This window comes from Schistocerca americana, chromosome 1 (genome assembly GCF_021461395.2).
Source record: "Schistocerca americana isolate TAMUIC-IGC-003095 chromosome 1, iqSchAmer2.1, whole genome shotgun sequence".
NCBI classification, from domain to species: domain Eukaryota; kingdom Metazoa; phylum Arthropoda; class Insecta; order Orthoptera; family Acrididae; genus Schistocerca; species Schistocerca americana.
Genome location: NC_060119.1, coordinates 1,264,621,141 through 1,264,638,132, shown reverse-complemented (window position 1 = coordinate 1,264,638,132; position 16,992 = coordinate 1,264,621,141).

Here is a 16,992-nt window from a genome sequence, read left to right as displayed (position 1 = left end):
CCAGGTTTCATATTCCCATTCAGACATTTATCTTTCTCAGTCATCCATGGAAGTTTATATCGGCGTGACGGGGACGCGCCACGTAGTGGAGTCCTCTAAAGATTGAGACAACAGGCAACTCTGTAGTTTAATATCTCCCGTACCTTGATGTTTTAATTATATAAACACTTTTGCAGATATGAAACTAAAATATGAACTCTTCTAGGAATGGATACTGTTACTACGACATATTTCTAGTATGACAGGAAACGTCGACATTATATTAAGTTTAGACTATGCCTTTGTACTCATCTGTATAACAGTTGCAGATTCGAGACTCTTTTCTACGTTGTTTAGGGATGAAAAAGAGGCCCAGGTTTTTCTAATTCATAGTAAGGAAGCCTTTCATCGATCGTAATGTTTGGTGGTTAATTTCACATTTCTGATTCTTGTTACCATACCAACACTTCACAAAGAAAATTCTTTTCTTGATAAATAGAGCTTCTTTATAACTGCTGCTTTTTCGTGATAACCACGTTTCACAGAGCACGCATATGAACACAGACGCAATATTCTCACATACATTTTGCCAACTACTAATTGAGACAAACTACAAGCGCTTGGCTCAGAATTGAAGCGGTAAATGTTGCCTCAACAACGGCTGTAAACGACTGCCTGATTTGGCGCGGCATTTGTTCCATATGTTGGGAACATAACTTTCTCAAATGTTCTAGAAACTGTAATGATTTAGATAACCGAGTGTATTCATTTCCTATTTTTCAAGAGCGAATAATTTATATAAAGCTACATCTTTTGAAGGTTAAAAAAAAGCAAGGATAAATTTAGTAACATAGTTCATTCTAAATAATTAAGGAATGTAATATTTAAAATTTCTAAACATGACACTTGTGTAAGACAATGGATATTTGGCTTTTTCCACCATGAGTTTGTTTTCTAAAGAATTAGGCCTAATTAAATATATATCAATAATTTTCCATTTACTCAATATATAAGTTTCGCGATTAATTACGTAAATGATCTGTTGGAAATTATCTGAAATACGTGGGCTTCTTGGTAACTCACGTAAGATGGCATCTATAGGATAACTAAGTTTCTAAATACAAGATTGCATCACAGAAATACGCATTTTTTTTTATTCTCAAAAGGAAATTTGCCACTCACCTTATAGCGGAAATGCTGAGTCGCAGATAGGCACAACAAAACGACTTTCACAAATATAGCTTTCGGCCAGTAAGACCTTCGTCAAAATTAGACGACGACGACGACACACACACACATACACACACACACACACACACTCACGCAAACGCAACTCACACACACACACGACTGCCGTCTCAGGCAACTGAGTTCACACTCATAATTTCTCCATTGTTCAGTTTTTTTATTTTATTTTTATATATTAATTTATTTAACCTAATATGAGTAGGGCCATCAGGCCCTCTATTATTTCGGACCAGGGTTTCACACACAGTATATATTACATCACAGTTGCCTCAGAAATAATAATTTTAGTATGACAACTACTGTTAAAATGATTTGAGAGCCTGCAAGTGACACTGTGAGCAAAATATACTGACTACGAACTAACAATCTTAGTACTGGCATTGCGGTGGCCGAGCGGTTCTAGGCGCTTCAGCCTGGAACCGAACGACTGCTACGGTCGCAGGCTCGAATCCTGTCTCGGGCATGGATGTGTGTGATGTCCTTAGGTTAGTTAGGTTTAAGTAGTTCTAAGTTCTAGGGGACTGATGACCTAAGATGTTAAGTCCCATAGTGCTCAGAGCCATTTGAACCAGTACTGGCATTACTTGTACTCCAGCAGCTGCTGGCGCTAATAGTGACAATAATAATAATAATAATAATAATGAAAATGACTGTGATACTAATAACAATAACGATAGTGACATATATAAGAAGAATTTATAGATTTACAGAATAGATATTCTCTGATATAGCGAGTCCTGGGAAAAGGAATTTTAAGGAGACTGTATCAACTAAAAATTCCTTGAAATGAAGAAGATCAGTTTGGAGGGAGGGATGTAAAGGGTAACAAGTGCGTAGAGGGACAATGGTAATTCTTATTATTAGTTCAGTTGATACTTTACCTGTCTTCTGAAGCTGGAGGTGTTATTTAGCTCTCTAATATAAAGCAGGAGGTTGTTCCAGAGTCGGGTTCCTGCTACTGAGAAAGACTTCGAAAAGTGACTGAACTGTGGAGTGAGACAGAAAGGATTTTGCTCTGGTGGGAACTGGTGTTTTTTCCGTGTGTTCAGTCATTAGTTTTAAGGTCGAGGAGGGGTGTGAGGGGCAGCTTTCATTTATAAGACGGTACAGAAGACAGAGGGTTTGGAAATAGCTGGGCTTTTCTGCACATAGCCAGGGTAGCTGTGTATATGACGGTGAAATACGATCAAAGAGTCGAACGTCACAGATACAACGAACACGGGCATTCATAACCAGTTCCTGGCGCCGCGAGATTTCCTGAGGAATGCCTTGCAGGATAACATGTTATAATTGTGTGCGAATTTCGAAAGATAGGTTTACCTAAAACACCAGTGTTAGCGTAAAGATCTGGAAATTCAGATAAAACGTTATTGAAAAAGAAGGCGGCATCGAAAAATTCCGTTATCTCAGGAAGCAGCCGTAAATCTTGCTTCGTTATAGTGGTTACCGCTCATGTTCCGCTTGTTTCCTTTGCCCGTTGGTGCGGCGCTGCACAAAGGACACGGAGAGAGGTTATTACTTGCCAAGCGGCAGGCGAACTCACTTAAAACTTGGCCCGCTTTATTTGCGGTAGCCACCCGCTGAGAGCTTCGGCGCCGCGGAGGCTGAAATCAAAACTAGCCACTTGGCCGCGCCGGCCCAACTTGGCAGAAGCCGAGGCCGTAATCCGAACTGCGATGGCGGCTTTCCGCTCAGCCGAGCAAATGGAAGCCGGGATGCGAAATCGGAGCGACGCAGCCATCGGCGCGGACAGAAGTGGAAGGCGGAGACTCCCGCCGAGATATAAGGCGAAATAAGCGACCCGGCCGCGAGCGGTGCGTTGGAAGGCGGCTTTGTCCGCCACACGGCTGGTGGCGAGGGACAAGGGAGGCCGTGGGAAGCAGGCAGGGGGCCGCAGGAACTCCAGTCTAGTGTCGTTGCAAGGGGTGACAGCCGTTCATATTCCGTAGTTCAGGGACGACAAATTTCGTAGATCTTGTAAGCGGTATTGATAATGCCCTGACAAGAGGTGACAAGGAGAAAACAGCTAAAACTAGGTTAACACGTCCGTCGGGTGGTCGGTCGGACGGTCGGTCGATTGATCTTTCAATCTGTTTGTCGATGGTTGGTCGGTCGGTCGGTCTGTCGGTCGGATGGTCACACTGACGAGGTATTCAAAAGAATGCGAAATAGTGTACTTAATTTTACGGTCGCGTGTCGAAAAAATATTGAACAGTATTGGCAATTAGGGATTGTCACTCAAGCTATAAACATTCAAGAAAGTTGAAGTTTCTTTCGATCCCATGGCACGATTTCGTTACTACAATTTATTAATAAATTTTGACAAATGGTATAACAGTAGTTGAATCCATTGCCCCCAACGAATTTTACCCAACAGACCATCAGCTGTTACTAATGGTGAAACAGTTCATCATCGGCAAGGAGAGCAGTAATTAGCAATGAAGTGAGCAACGAGAAGGCAGTGCACTTAGCTCAGGTGACTGTACGTAAATTATATTTCGCAATGAGACCCTAAAAGTAGTAGAAGCGTTTTACTGTTTGGCAGCAAAATAACAGCCGTCGTCAGAATCAAGGAGGATACAAAATGTAGATTGGAAATAAGAGAAATATCTTTCGTGAAGAAGAGAAATGTGTTAGCATCGAATGTAGACAGTGATGTTGCCGAATGAGGATAAACTACAGCAAACCCTCCCTGAGAGGGTTCAAATGGTTCAAATGGCTCTGAGCACTATGCGACTTAACGTCTGAGGTCATCAGTCGCCTAGAACTTAGAACTAATTAAACCTAACTAACCTAAGGACATCACACACATCCATGCCCGAGGCAGGATTCGAACCTGCGACCGTAGCGGTCACGCGGTTCCAGACTGAAGCGCCTTTAACCGCACGGCCACACCGGCCGGCCCTGAGAGGATAAGGAACAAAAAATATCATGCGGACATATCACCGGAAAAGTGCTCCAAGGAAGGTATACCCACTTGAAGTTGGAGATGAAAGATCTTCGACGGCGTAGGTTTCTGCTGAAGAGACAGCGACTGTTGAAATTAAGTTTATGGGACGCCCACAAGTCGCAATTATTGTTTGTTATCGACCGGTTCAAATGGTTCAAGTGGCTCTGAGCACTATGGGACTCAACTTCTGAGGTCATAGTCCCCTAGAACTTAGAACTAGTTAAACCTAACTAACCTAAGGACATCACACACATCCATGCCCGAGGCAGGATTCGAACCTGCGACCGTAGAGGTCTCGCGGTTCCAGACTGCAGCGCCTAGAACCGCACGGCCACTTCGGCCGGTTTTTCGACCGGTTTCGCTTAGTTTAACAAAAGATTCATAATTGACTGTGGTGTTTACACTGGGAATTTACAAAGTGTTACAATATGTAATCTTAAATTGACATAAAAGAAGATAATCGATTTGCGTTCTGATGAGTTACATTCAAAGATTCATTGCTGACGTAATGTGACTGGAAGCAGTCATGACATCACACAAGGGAAATAAGGATGTTCTGTCTGTACTAGCGTTTTAGTGGTATGGTGACAGAACCATTAGCACGTGTTCAGCATCAGTTTGTGGTCGGGGTAGATGATGTTGAGATGGCTCCGCACGAAAACGCGGACGTGTTCTGGAGCACCATCATATAGGCCTAACAGCCACAATATCTTTCGAACCACCAAAGGAACGTCTTCCAGAGGAGGAGACAAGGTCACACGCAGATATGCCCTGACTGAAGCATAGTGGGAGGAAGACTGGTTCCATGAGGCGGTCACTGGTAAATCCCCCCCCCCCCCCCCCCCCAAACACACATTAAGACGGACCCGGTGCTGATGGTTCACTGCCACCATATCACTAAAGCACTAGTATAGTCAGAGCATTCTCACTTGCCTGGTATGTTTTCATGTGTGCCTAGTCATTGAAACCTAACCTGTCAGAAGTCTTATGTCCACCTTCAAGAGGGTGTACGTTCGTTGTAATACATTTCCGACCATACGTCCAAAATTGAGATATGACGTCTTTGTTCTTTATTCTCTCAGGTGCCGTTTCTTGAATAGTGTCCCCTTTTAGCAACATCACCGTGTGTAAATGTTAGGAAGTCTCCTCAAAAGAGTTAGGGTTCGAATACTGTAAGCAGGTTCAGATCGATGTAGGGTTCGGTAATTATGAAGATATGAAAAGTCTTGTGTAAGGTAGTGTAGTAGCCGGCCTGAGTGGCTGTGCGGTTCTAGACGCTACAGTCTGGAACCGAGCGACCGCTACGGTCGCAGGTTCGAATCCTGCCTCGGGCATGGATGTGTGTGATGTCGTTAGGTTAGTTAGGTTTAATTGGTTCTAAGATCTAGGCGACTGATGACCTCAGAAGTTAAGTCGCATAGTGCTCAGAGCCATTTTGATAGTGTAGTGTGGACGGCAATAACAACAACAACAACGAATCGTGGTTTCTGACAAGGACAAGCATAACAGCAGCTGCGATGGTTCCTCCCACTCGTCCGTTTAAGCTTTATTTCTGTGCGCATAGTTTTGCTACTCGACAGAGAAAACTACGTTCTCAGCTTAACTGAAACACTGTCTCGCAGTGGAAAGTGTTATCACAAAATGACTCTGCCTGTAGTTGTGAAATTTGCTATTAAAACATTATATTTATTGTGGATTGGGAGGATAAACGAGTGAATATGGTGACACAGAAGGCAATGAACCATGCTTACCCAATGTTGAAGCTGACTAGCCGATGGTGTGCACAATAGGGAAGGAGGTACGCGACAAGATGAAGAGAATTGGAGTATGAACCATAAAGAACACGAAGTGTGGTCTCGAGTATATCCTTGATGCGCGGTGAGAAACCAGATAGCAAACTATACTCTGGGAAATATAAGGAGATATGTAGTCCGCGTGAAACATCATAGCTTCAGTCAGAGTTGGCGAGGAATGTTTCAGGGGAAAAAGTAGCCAGTTGTTTTATCCTTAATCAACCCTGCAGGTTAATTTGATACAGTTTTCTACTGTTGTTGCTTACAAATTATGGTCTTGATTTCTACTGCTTACTGCAAAATATATGTAGAAGATTAGACTGGCACGTTTCCCTTTATGCATTCGCGACTAGAGCAGAGTACAGGACAGCGGTATGAAGCACCCTCTGCCATGCACGCAGTTCTTCTGCAGATTTGAGCCAGGCGGCAGTGCAAGCCGTGACAGAGACCTTTCTACACAGCTACCAACTGCTTTCTAATATGTGGCTATCAGCCCAGCTGAAAGCACTGCTGCTGATATTTTCTATCCGCTCTGTGTTTGTGGCATCATTGAGAATAGTTTTCAGGGCAAGGACAAGTAAAGCTTTCTTGCACAACTCTGTCTGCTGCGTCGGCGCAGAAAGCTTGCAACTTATGTGGGTACGACTGGGTTTGAGAACAAACTTGTAACTAAAGCTAGCATGTTTGACCCTAATGGGTAAGTAATTTGAGGGACGGGGAATAAGCCAGCAAACTGAGTTTTAATCACAGACCACTAATCATTTAACTTTCGCTTGGAAACTTCTAGAAGGCATACTTTATCGGAACTCATGAAACATACGGAGTTTGTCACATTACGAACCAATATTCAACTAAGAGACTGCTGTACGAGAACAGTGAACTAATGGCTTGCTTCACGGATCGGCATTAGGTATTTTTTCTGATGACAAACTACACGCGTACTTGTTAGAAACGATGGTCGGCTGGAAGTTAGTAAATGTTATTGTGTACAAGTGTTGTAAATGCTGTGTGCTGGAGCCGAAAGTAAGCTTTGGTAATCTTTGTAGATATTATTTCATTTGCAGTATATTTTAAACACACAAAAGTTGATGCTTCTGAGCTTGAAAGTATAACTGGAAAATATTTTCGAACTTGAGTTACGTAATCGTAGCATATGCATCGCAACTTTCAACCAACTGTGTGCAGTTGTAACATTACAGTATTTTATTTGTAGTCGACTAGCAATTATTTTCTGTGCGTTACAGACGTTTTATTAATTTAAGAACGCACATTTCTATGTTCTGTAACAAGAGAGAGAGAGAGAGAGAGATTCTGTAACAAGAGACAGAGAGACAGAGAGAGAGTAAATGGTGAACGGAATAATATGTACCAACAAGGGATTTTCCTTTCAGAGAAAATATTTCTGTAATTGCAGCATGGCGATGCTTCTAATGAAAAGCTTCAATTTCTTTACTTCATTGTTTTTCGAGCGAGATCCTCAACAGCAACATTTCTTATTCAGACATTTCGGCTGCTAATCGTACAGCCAGTTTCAAGGCGAATCGGTGACTGAGTTAGCAAATCAAAAAATGTGGTTTCTGATATTTCCCTTCTGGCTCAAGACTTATGCATAGAACAAATGTGAAGTTTCGAATTATTATGGTACCAATCCATATTCCTGGCTGGCTCTTATCCGGTGACAACGGCCGACAAATTCGTAACAGGATACTTACTCGAGATAGTCAGAAAGAGAAACGAGTGTGCTGTAGTATTCTCACAAGTGGAAAATGGCGCGCGATGAATGTCTAATAACAGACACGTACCAGTGTAGATCAGCAGGTTTCCTCCACGCTATCGCTGTCGTCCGCTTGAACTCACGTCTCACTAAATAAAGTACCGGCCTACCGCACTGAAACTGCACGTACCAGGGATGTACACCAACTCGTGTATTAACTGCTACACGCCATGCCGCGAGCGCAGATGAAGAATGCCCCTGCAGGGATCGAGTGAGGTCTCCGGCGCCAGTACCCCCCCCCCCCCCCCCACCCCCTCCCCACCAACTTGTTTTGAAACTTAGTGCCAGCGAGCAGCGAGTCTCGATACATCGCCAGGAGAGCGGACTTGGTCGAAATCCTCACGCCCGGTTGGAAACCCGATAGCTTTTCATTGGCAACAAAAATCACAGTCTATTTCAATTCCTGTGTACCGGTTTCTATTGCGAGACAATGACGGAAGTAAAGGTCTGTCTTGCTGTGGGAGAATTTTTTTTCCTTTTTTGTTACGGGCAGAAAATTTGGTTTCAGGCAGAGTTCGCTGACGACGCAGCTGTTGGTAGCCGACGTTTATACGTATTGGTTCGGGTTCTTGATGAAACGTGCTACTTGATGAAAATAATATGCGCATAACACACTAAAACGTCCCCTTAGAAAAATTATACATGACTGTGTTTAAACTGACACACAATATTTTTTTAGCGCAACGCAATCTCACTTTCAATAATCCCTACAAAAGAATGGCCCTGACTAACATTAACCTATACCTCTCACAAATCACTTACCTCACAAAAATCTTCGTTACTCGAACTACTGCAATACAGCGAGCGCCACTACTGCCAGCTAAATAAAAGATTCAAACTACGGAAGGCACTAACTACTGATAGGCATAGTTAGCAAATGAAAGATTTTGATAGAGAACAAACAATGTATTTACCTTAATCGTGTTGAAAAGTCATAATATACATAGCAGTTTATGACATCCAGTCTTACAAATTTCAAAACTCCGCCATTTCTCTCTCCACATCCACCACTGCTGGCGGCTCACCTCCCACTGCGCAACGCTACGCGCTGTTAACAGCCAACTGCCCAACGCTACAATGGCGAGTATTACAACAATGCCAACCAGCCACAGACTGCACACAGCACAGCCAGTGATTTTCATACAGGGCGCTACGTGGCGTTACCAATAAGAAAACCTAAACAGCCTACTTACAACACACCTACTTACAACACAGAAAGGTAAGGTTAGGGCGTGCGCAGCCAGGAACAAGAGACTCTTGAGAATGAGGATTAATTTTGTTATCTCAAGTGCAGAATAGATAGGGCAGGAACAGGCTCGAAAACGTAGTAGCGCGGATTGTATGAGGCAAACAGCTCCCGATGGAAAGAAACAGTCGATAACGCACAAAAATGTAGACCCTGTGACAAGAAACAGTCGTGAAAAATCTATGTTTGGACCAGTGCTCTCTATGAGTGCAAAACATCTCCCTGTTTGATGGAAGATGTAGAATAATATCGCAGTTTGTCTCTAATACTGGTTCTCTAAAGTGATCCAATACCGCTTCTCGAAATGAAAGTCGGCATTCTTCCAAACATTACCATATACCATTCGTAATAGTCACTCTATCACTATCGTTATTTGTAGTCAGCATTCTTCCAAACATTACTTTTTTTTTTTTTTTTTGGTCATCAGTCTACTGACTGGTTTGATGCGGCCAGCCACGTATTCCTTTCCTGTGCTAACCTCTTCATCTCAGAGTAGCACTTGCAACCTACGTCCTCAATTATTTGCTTGACGTATTCCAATCTCTGTCTTCCTCTACAGTTTTTGCCCTCTACAGCTCCCTCTAGTACCATGGAAGTCATTCCCTCATGTCTTAGCAGATGTCCTATCATCCTGTCCCTTCTCCTTATCAGTGTTTTCCACATATTCCTTTCCTCTCCGATTCTGCGTAGAACCTCCTCATTCCTTACCTTACCATTCGTAATAGTCACTCTATCACTATCGTTATTTGTAGACCGACAGATTACAACGGCAGAAGCATGTTTTTGAGTAACTTTAATCTTTTCCTTCCATGAGACCACATAAGATTCCCCTACAGTACCTGAAAATTCGCTCATAGTAATTGTTGACTGAGTATTGACCGTCTCCACAACATCCTCTATATGTCTGTCCCCCGTTATATCACTACGAAGCAGTGACTTGAAAATTTTCATCGGTGTGTACTGAAACAAATGGCAGATCACTAACGCCGTACCCAAAATCTACCGGATTATTTTTCCTACTCGTGCACAGTATCTTCCGTTTATCCGCATTTAAATTAATGCTTTATTTCGCTTCACATTTGTCAACTGACGATGATTTATGAAATCGAAAATCGGTTTGTGATTAAATAAATTGTTGTGTACAACATCTGTAAATTGGCTCCTGTTTGATATTATTGTCCATTTCCTCAAGCAATAATGATGAACTACAGTATTTTAGTGCAGAAAATTCATTACTCAAGTAAATGTTCTTTGTGAGTCGATCAGAATTTCCTAACACTTGGTCATGTGGGTCATGACTCAACCTCCCTCCGCCTACTTTGCCCCCACCAACGCCACCCTCCCACCCACGGAAAACACGTTTCAGTAGAAGTGTTTATATTTTGGCATATATCGAATTTCACCGCTAACTTTCCGAGAACAAATTAGTATGTAATGTACGAGTATCGAAAATGGCAAGGAATTATAGAAATTAAAAACTATATTTTACACCGGTTGCTGACTGTTTCCGCTGTCAACAACAAATCCGCCGCTATTCATACGTCAACAAACGGCACCGACAAACCACAGGATCGTGAATAAGGGAAGACAGAAAGGGAAAGGCCCTAAACAGAAAAACGCACTCCCTCAATGTAGGTGGGAACAACTGAAAGAATCACCGTTCTCCTCATTTACACACTTCCGCAGTAGTAGTTTTTAGCGATGTATTAAGTACTAATGAAAACCAGTTATTATTATTATTATAATTATTGTTATGTTAAACATCTTATTATTATTGATATTCAAAATGTTCAAATGCTTGTTTCCAAAACAAAACTTTGTCTCTAAACCTGGCAGAAAATCCAGAGAGATATGGTCGTATGTGAAGTATGTTAGCGGCAAGAAACAATCAATGCCTTCTCTGCGCGATAGCAATGGAGGTACTGTCGAAGACAGTGCTGCCAAAGCAGAGTTACTAAAAACACCCTTCCGAAATGTCTTCACAAAAGAAGACGAAGTAAATATTCCAGAATTCGAATCAAGAACAGTTGCCAACATGAGTAACGTAGAAGTAAATATCCTCGGAGTACTGAAACAAATCACTTAATACGTAAAAGCTAGTATTCTGGTCTAGACTGTATACCAATTAGGTTCCTTTCAGAGTATGCTGATACATTAGCTCCATACGTAAAAATCATTTACAACCGTTCGCTCGACGAAAGATCCGTACCCAAAGACTGGAAAGTTGCACAGGTGACACCAATATTCAAGATAGGTAGTAAGAGTAATCCACTAAATTACGGGCCCATATCGTTAACGTCGATATGCAGCAGGATTTTGGAACATATATTGTGTTCGAACATTATTATTTACGTCGAAGAAAACGCTCTATTAACAAACAGTCAACATGAATTTAGAAATCATCGTTCTTATGAAACACAACTAGCTCTTTATTCACATGAAGTGTTGAGTGCTATTAACAAAGGATTTCAGATTGATTTCTGTATTTCCGGATGGCTTTTGACACTGTACCACACAAGTGGCTTGTAGTGAAATTGCGTGTTTATGGAATATCGACTCCGTTATGTGACTGTCAGAGAGGTCACAGTTCGTAGAAATTGACGAAGAGTCATCGTGTAAAATTGAAGTTTTTTCTGGCGTTCCCCAAGGTAGTGTTATAGGCCCTGCACTGTTCCTTATCTATATAAACGATTTGGGAGACAATTTGAGCAGCCATCTTAGGTAGTTTGCAGATGACGCTGTCGTTTATCGACTAATAAAGCCATCATAAGATCAAAACATATTGCAAAACGATTTAGAAAACCTATCTGAATGGTGAGAAAATTGGCAGTTGACCCTAAACAACGAAAAGTGTGAGGTCATGCACATGAGTGCTTAAAGGAATCCATTAAATTTCGGTTACATGATAAACCAGTCAAATCTAAAGGCCGCAAATTCAACTAAATAGATAGGAATTACGATTACGAACTACTTAAATTGGAAGGAACACATAGAAAATGCTGTGGGGAAGACTAACCAAAGGCTGCGTTGTTTTGGCAGGACACTTGGAAAATGTAACAGACCTACTACGGAGACTGCCCATACTACGCTTGTCCGTCCTCTTTTAGAATACTGCTGCGCGGTGTGGGATCCTTACCAGATAGGACTGACGGAGTACGTAGAAAAAGTTCAAAGAAAGGCAGCACGTTTTGTATTACCGCGAAATATGGGAGAAAGTGTCACAGACGTGATACAGGATTCGGGCTGGACATCATTAAAAGAAAGGAATTTTTCGTTGCGACGGAACTTTTCACGAAATTCCAATCACCAACTTTCTCCCCCGAATGCGAAAATATTTTGTTGACACCGACCTACATTGGGAGGAACGATCACCACCATAAAATAAGGAAAATCTGAGGTCGTACGGAAAGGTATAGGTGTCTTCGTGTCCGTCACAGTCATCGCTCAACACCTGACGCTGTTCACACGCCTTGTACGTATACCGTCCCTGACTTGGCACAATAGTAGCCACGAACACCACTAATGCACACTGGTGACTTTTCTGTCTTTCATAGAGAATTGCATCGCTTATCATTTTCACACCCGCCGTTTTTGTGTAAGTATACGAAGATACATTAACATCCGACTATTTCTTATGGATGCTTCACGTGTTTGTGAAGAAGTGTAAATACGTGACATACTGCGTCCCAAACGCAGCTGGTTGCAGGAGAGGATTACATCTACACTGGCAAAAGTTTCAATATAAATTGTTGCTTCGTTTTAAAGAAATACTTACTATACCACGTTATATCTACGAAAAGGAGTTATTATATTTTTTGCTGTAACATAATTCATCCTCCTCTCACATAAACGTTAATTTAGTGAAGGGTAAGAGAGTAATTCCTCTACCTACTGGTTGCCAACTTTACAAATGGTTCAAATGGCTCTGAGCACTGTGGGACTTAACATCTGAGGTCATCAGTCCCCTAGAACTTAGAACTACTTAAACCTAACTAACCTAGGGACATCACACATATCCATGCCCGAGGCAGGATTCGAACCTGCGACCGGAGCGGTAGCGCGGTTCCAGAATGAAGTGCCTAGAACAGCTCGGCCACACCGGCCGGCGCGAACTTTACAGTTCCTTTCGCAATGTGTTATGTAAGACTAATGTCACTGTTGGGCTTTACCAGATATGAAGGCGTTATAGATTTAATTGTTGAAAGAAAATCACAAAAGAAAAAGTACATCGATTTCTAGTGTAGTTTTTGCACAATGAAGAACTTGTGTGCTACGGATAAAGTATCGGAGAAATTTCTGACATAATACAGGGTGGCAATTATTGAACTATACGCAAATATAGTCATCATAGCTCCTGAAAGGTTTGCGGTTGGCCGCGGGCCGTGATGGGAATTAGTAAGCGTATGGGCATGGTTTGGTGTAGCCCAGTTTCATGTGGATGGGTTCGTCAATAAGCAAAATTGGTGCAATGGTGGACTGTCTGGTGCGCAATGTCCATCCACGGAATAATCGGTGCGATATTCCTTGATAGCTCGCTGACTACCGAACGGTACGTGAAGGTTCTGGAAGAGAATTTCATCGCCATTATCCAAAGCGACTCTGATTTCGACAAGATGTGGTTCATGCAAGACGATGCTCGACCCCATCGAAGCAGGAGAGTGTTGGATTTCCTGGAGGAGCACTCTGGGGGACCGCATTCTGGCTCTGGGGTACCCAGGGGCCACTGGCATAGGCCTCGACTGGCCGCCATATTCTCCCGATCTGAACACATGTGACTCAATTTTGTGAGGATGTAGTAAAGACAAGGTGTACGGCAATAACCCCAAAACCATTGCTGAGCTGCAAACAGCCATTCAGGAGGTCATCGACAGCGTCGATGTTTCGACACTTCTGCGGCTCATGCAGAATTTCGATATTCGTCTGCGCCACATCACCGCCAGTGATGGCAGGCATATCGAACATGTCATAACCTAAATCCGAATATCTGTAGCGACGTTTACATGTTGAATTATCTGTGTACACGCTATAGTTTGTAACTAATTTACGTTTTCTTCGGATAGTTCATTAATTGTAACCCTGTCCGTTCACTACCTGAAGCAGACGTATCCGAGACTCAGGAAGCGACAGCCGCCAGTAGAGTCTACGAAGTGACGGGCCGTTGAACCGAAACTTTTCTTCCTCCTTTCGGAAGTGGTACCAGTGGAGAGAAGCTGGTGAATGTCAGAAGTGAGCAGTAAACCGGAAAATACGCGTCGCAAAAGACAGGTGATGAAGAGGGCTGACAACCGAAGCGGACGACGCGAAATGCGCCTGTCAACGACAAACGGCGACCAGGGACAAAGGCATGAGCCTTCTGGAAAGGACGCCGAACCGAACGGGCGAAGGAAACTCATCTTCCTGCGACAGTGTCGGTGACTAGCAAGCATTTTTACTCGGGGATGACTAGGAAACGCAGACACCGATCTCCATCAAAGCACTCTCCGCTCTTCACCGTGTTTAGGAGAGCCTTTTCATCGGCGCGGATTAAAAGCCATATCTCTGCTGAGCTTCAAGGGGCCCGCCCTTCATCTATTTCTCCACGAGCGACGTTGACCTGATGGAATCTTTTTGGCGTCTTTGTACTTTTTGTATTGTGCTCCGTTCAGAGTTCAGGGCACAAAGTAGGACAACAAAGATAACAGCTGTGCTACACGGTTCCATCCCTGGGATTCACATGTCCCTTAAGCTGAACGTACCGTGCCATTTAGCACCTCTTCAGTTTTGCTAAACGCGATTTAAGTAAAACGCTGTTGGGTGGGTCTGGCATAACCTCAATATATGGAAAACTTGTACTGTCGCATTCTTCGTATAGCTCGTAACTACGCCCCGAAGCTCAGCGTGCGCTGTAAAACCGGGTGGTTAGAATTAAACTGCAGCTACCCGCCCAGATCCAGTGAGACCTATAATATCGTATCGCAGCGAAACTTGGTAGACCTTCGAATCCGGAGTGCGCAACAGATTGACGCTGGAAAAAAATTAGTTCCGTGCAGATTAAAACTGTGTGCCGGATCGAGACTCGAACTCGGGACCTTTGCCTTTCGCGGGCAAGTGCTCTACCAGCTGAGCTACCCAAGCACGACTCAACGCCCCGTCCTCACAGCTTTACTTCTGCCAGTACCTCGCCTCCTACCTTCCAACACACAGTGTGTTGCTGTCTCTGCTGAGCGCTCCTGCTTCCCCCAGCACTGCGCAATTCCAAGCAGGTGTGTGGGTGGGACAGATGTATGCCGAAAGTTGCATACTCGGGAAACTTAAGAAGACTTGTTTGCAATACAGTGCGCCTACTTCTAAGGGGAGAATACTGCAGCATGCTTTCGTAAGCAGTATTTCATCACGTTTTATTTTTTTACCAAAGCAATAATTGTACTATCTAATTCAGTAAGTACATTAGACAATGCTGATACAATGATCATAACTACAAAAAACTTTACATACAGCATTCAACATTGAGTTGCGATGTCTATATGTTTATACATGTTTCTGTTATACACTCCTGGAAATGGAAAAAAGAACACATTGACACCGGTGTGTCAGACCCACCATACTTGCTCCGGACACTGCGAGAGGGCTGTACAAGCAATGATCACACGCACGGCACAGCGGACACACCAGGAACCGCGGTGTTGGCCGTCGAATGGCGCTAGCTGCGCAGCATTTGTGCACCGCCGCCGTCAGTGTCAGCCAGTTTGCCGTGGCATACGGAGCTCCATCGCAGTCTTTAACACTGGTAGCATGCCGCGACAGCGTGGACGTGAACCGTATGTGCAGTTGACGGACTTTGAGCGAGGGCGTATAGTGGGCATGCGGGAGGCCGGGTGGACGTACCGCCGAATTGCTCAACACGTGGGGCGTGAGGTCTCCACAGTACATCGATGTTGTCGCCAGTGGTCGGCGGAAGGTGCATGTGCCCGTCGACCTGGGACCGGACCGCAGCGACGCACGGATGCACGCCAAGACCGTAGGATCCTACGCAGTGCCGTAGGGGACCGCACCGCCACTTCCCAGCAAATTAGGGACACTGTTGCTCCTGGGGTATCGGCGAGGACCATTCGCAACCGTCTCCATGAAGCTGGGCTACGGTCCCGCACACCGTTAGGCCGTCTTCCGCTCACTCCCCAACATCGTGCAGCCCGCCTCCAGTGGTGTCGCGGCAGGCGTGAATGGAGGGACGAATGGAGACGTGTCGTCTTCAGCGATGAGAGTCGCTTCTGCCTTGGTGCCAATGATGGTCGTATGCGTGTTTGGCGCCGTGCAGGTGAGCGCCACAATCAGGACTGCATACGACCGAGGCACACAGGGCCAACACCCGGCATCATGGTGTGGGGAGCGATCTCCTACACTGGCCGTACACCACTGGTGATCGTCGAGGGGACACTGAATAGTGCACGGTACATCCAAACCGTCATTGAACCCATCGTTCTACCATTCCTAGACCGGCAAGGGAACTTGCTGTTCCAACAGGACAATGCACGTCCGCATGTATCCCGTGCCACCCAACGTGCTCTAGAAGGTGTAAGTCAACTACCCTGGCCAGCAAGATCTCCGGATCTGTCCCCCATTGAGCATGTTTGGGACTGGATGAAGCATCGTCTCACGCGGTCTGCACGTCCAGCACGAACGCTGGTCCAACTGAGGCGCCAAGTGGAGATGGCATGGCAAGCCGTTCCACAGGACTACATCCAGCATCTCTACGATCGTCTCCATGGGAGAATAGCAGCCTGCATTGCTGCGAAAGGTGGATATACACTGTACTAGTGCCGACATTGTGCATGCTCTGTTTCCTGTGTCTATGTGCCTGTGGTTCTGTCAGTGTGATCATGTGATGTATCTGACCCCAGGAATGTGTCAATAAAGTTTCCCCTTCCTGGGACAATGAATTCACGGTGTTCTTATTTCAGTTTCCAGGAGTGTAGAATACGTAATATATATGGAACTACACAGATGAAAATCTGTTAAACGCGAA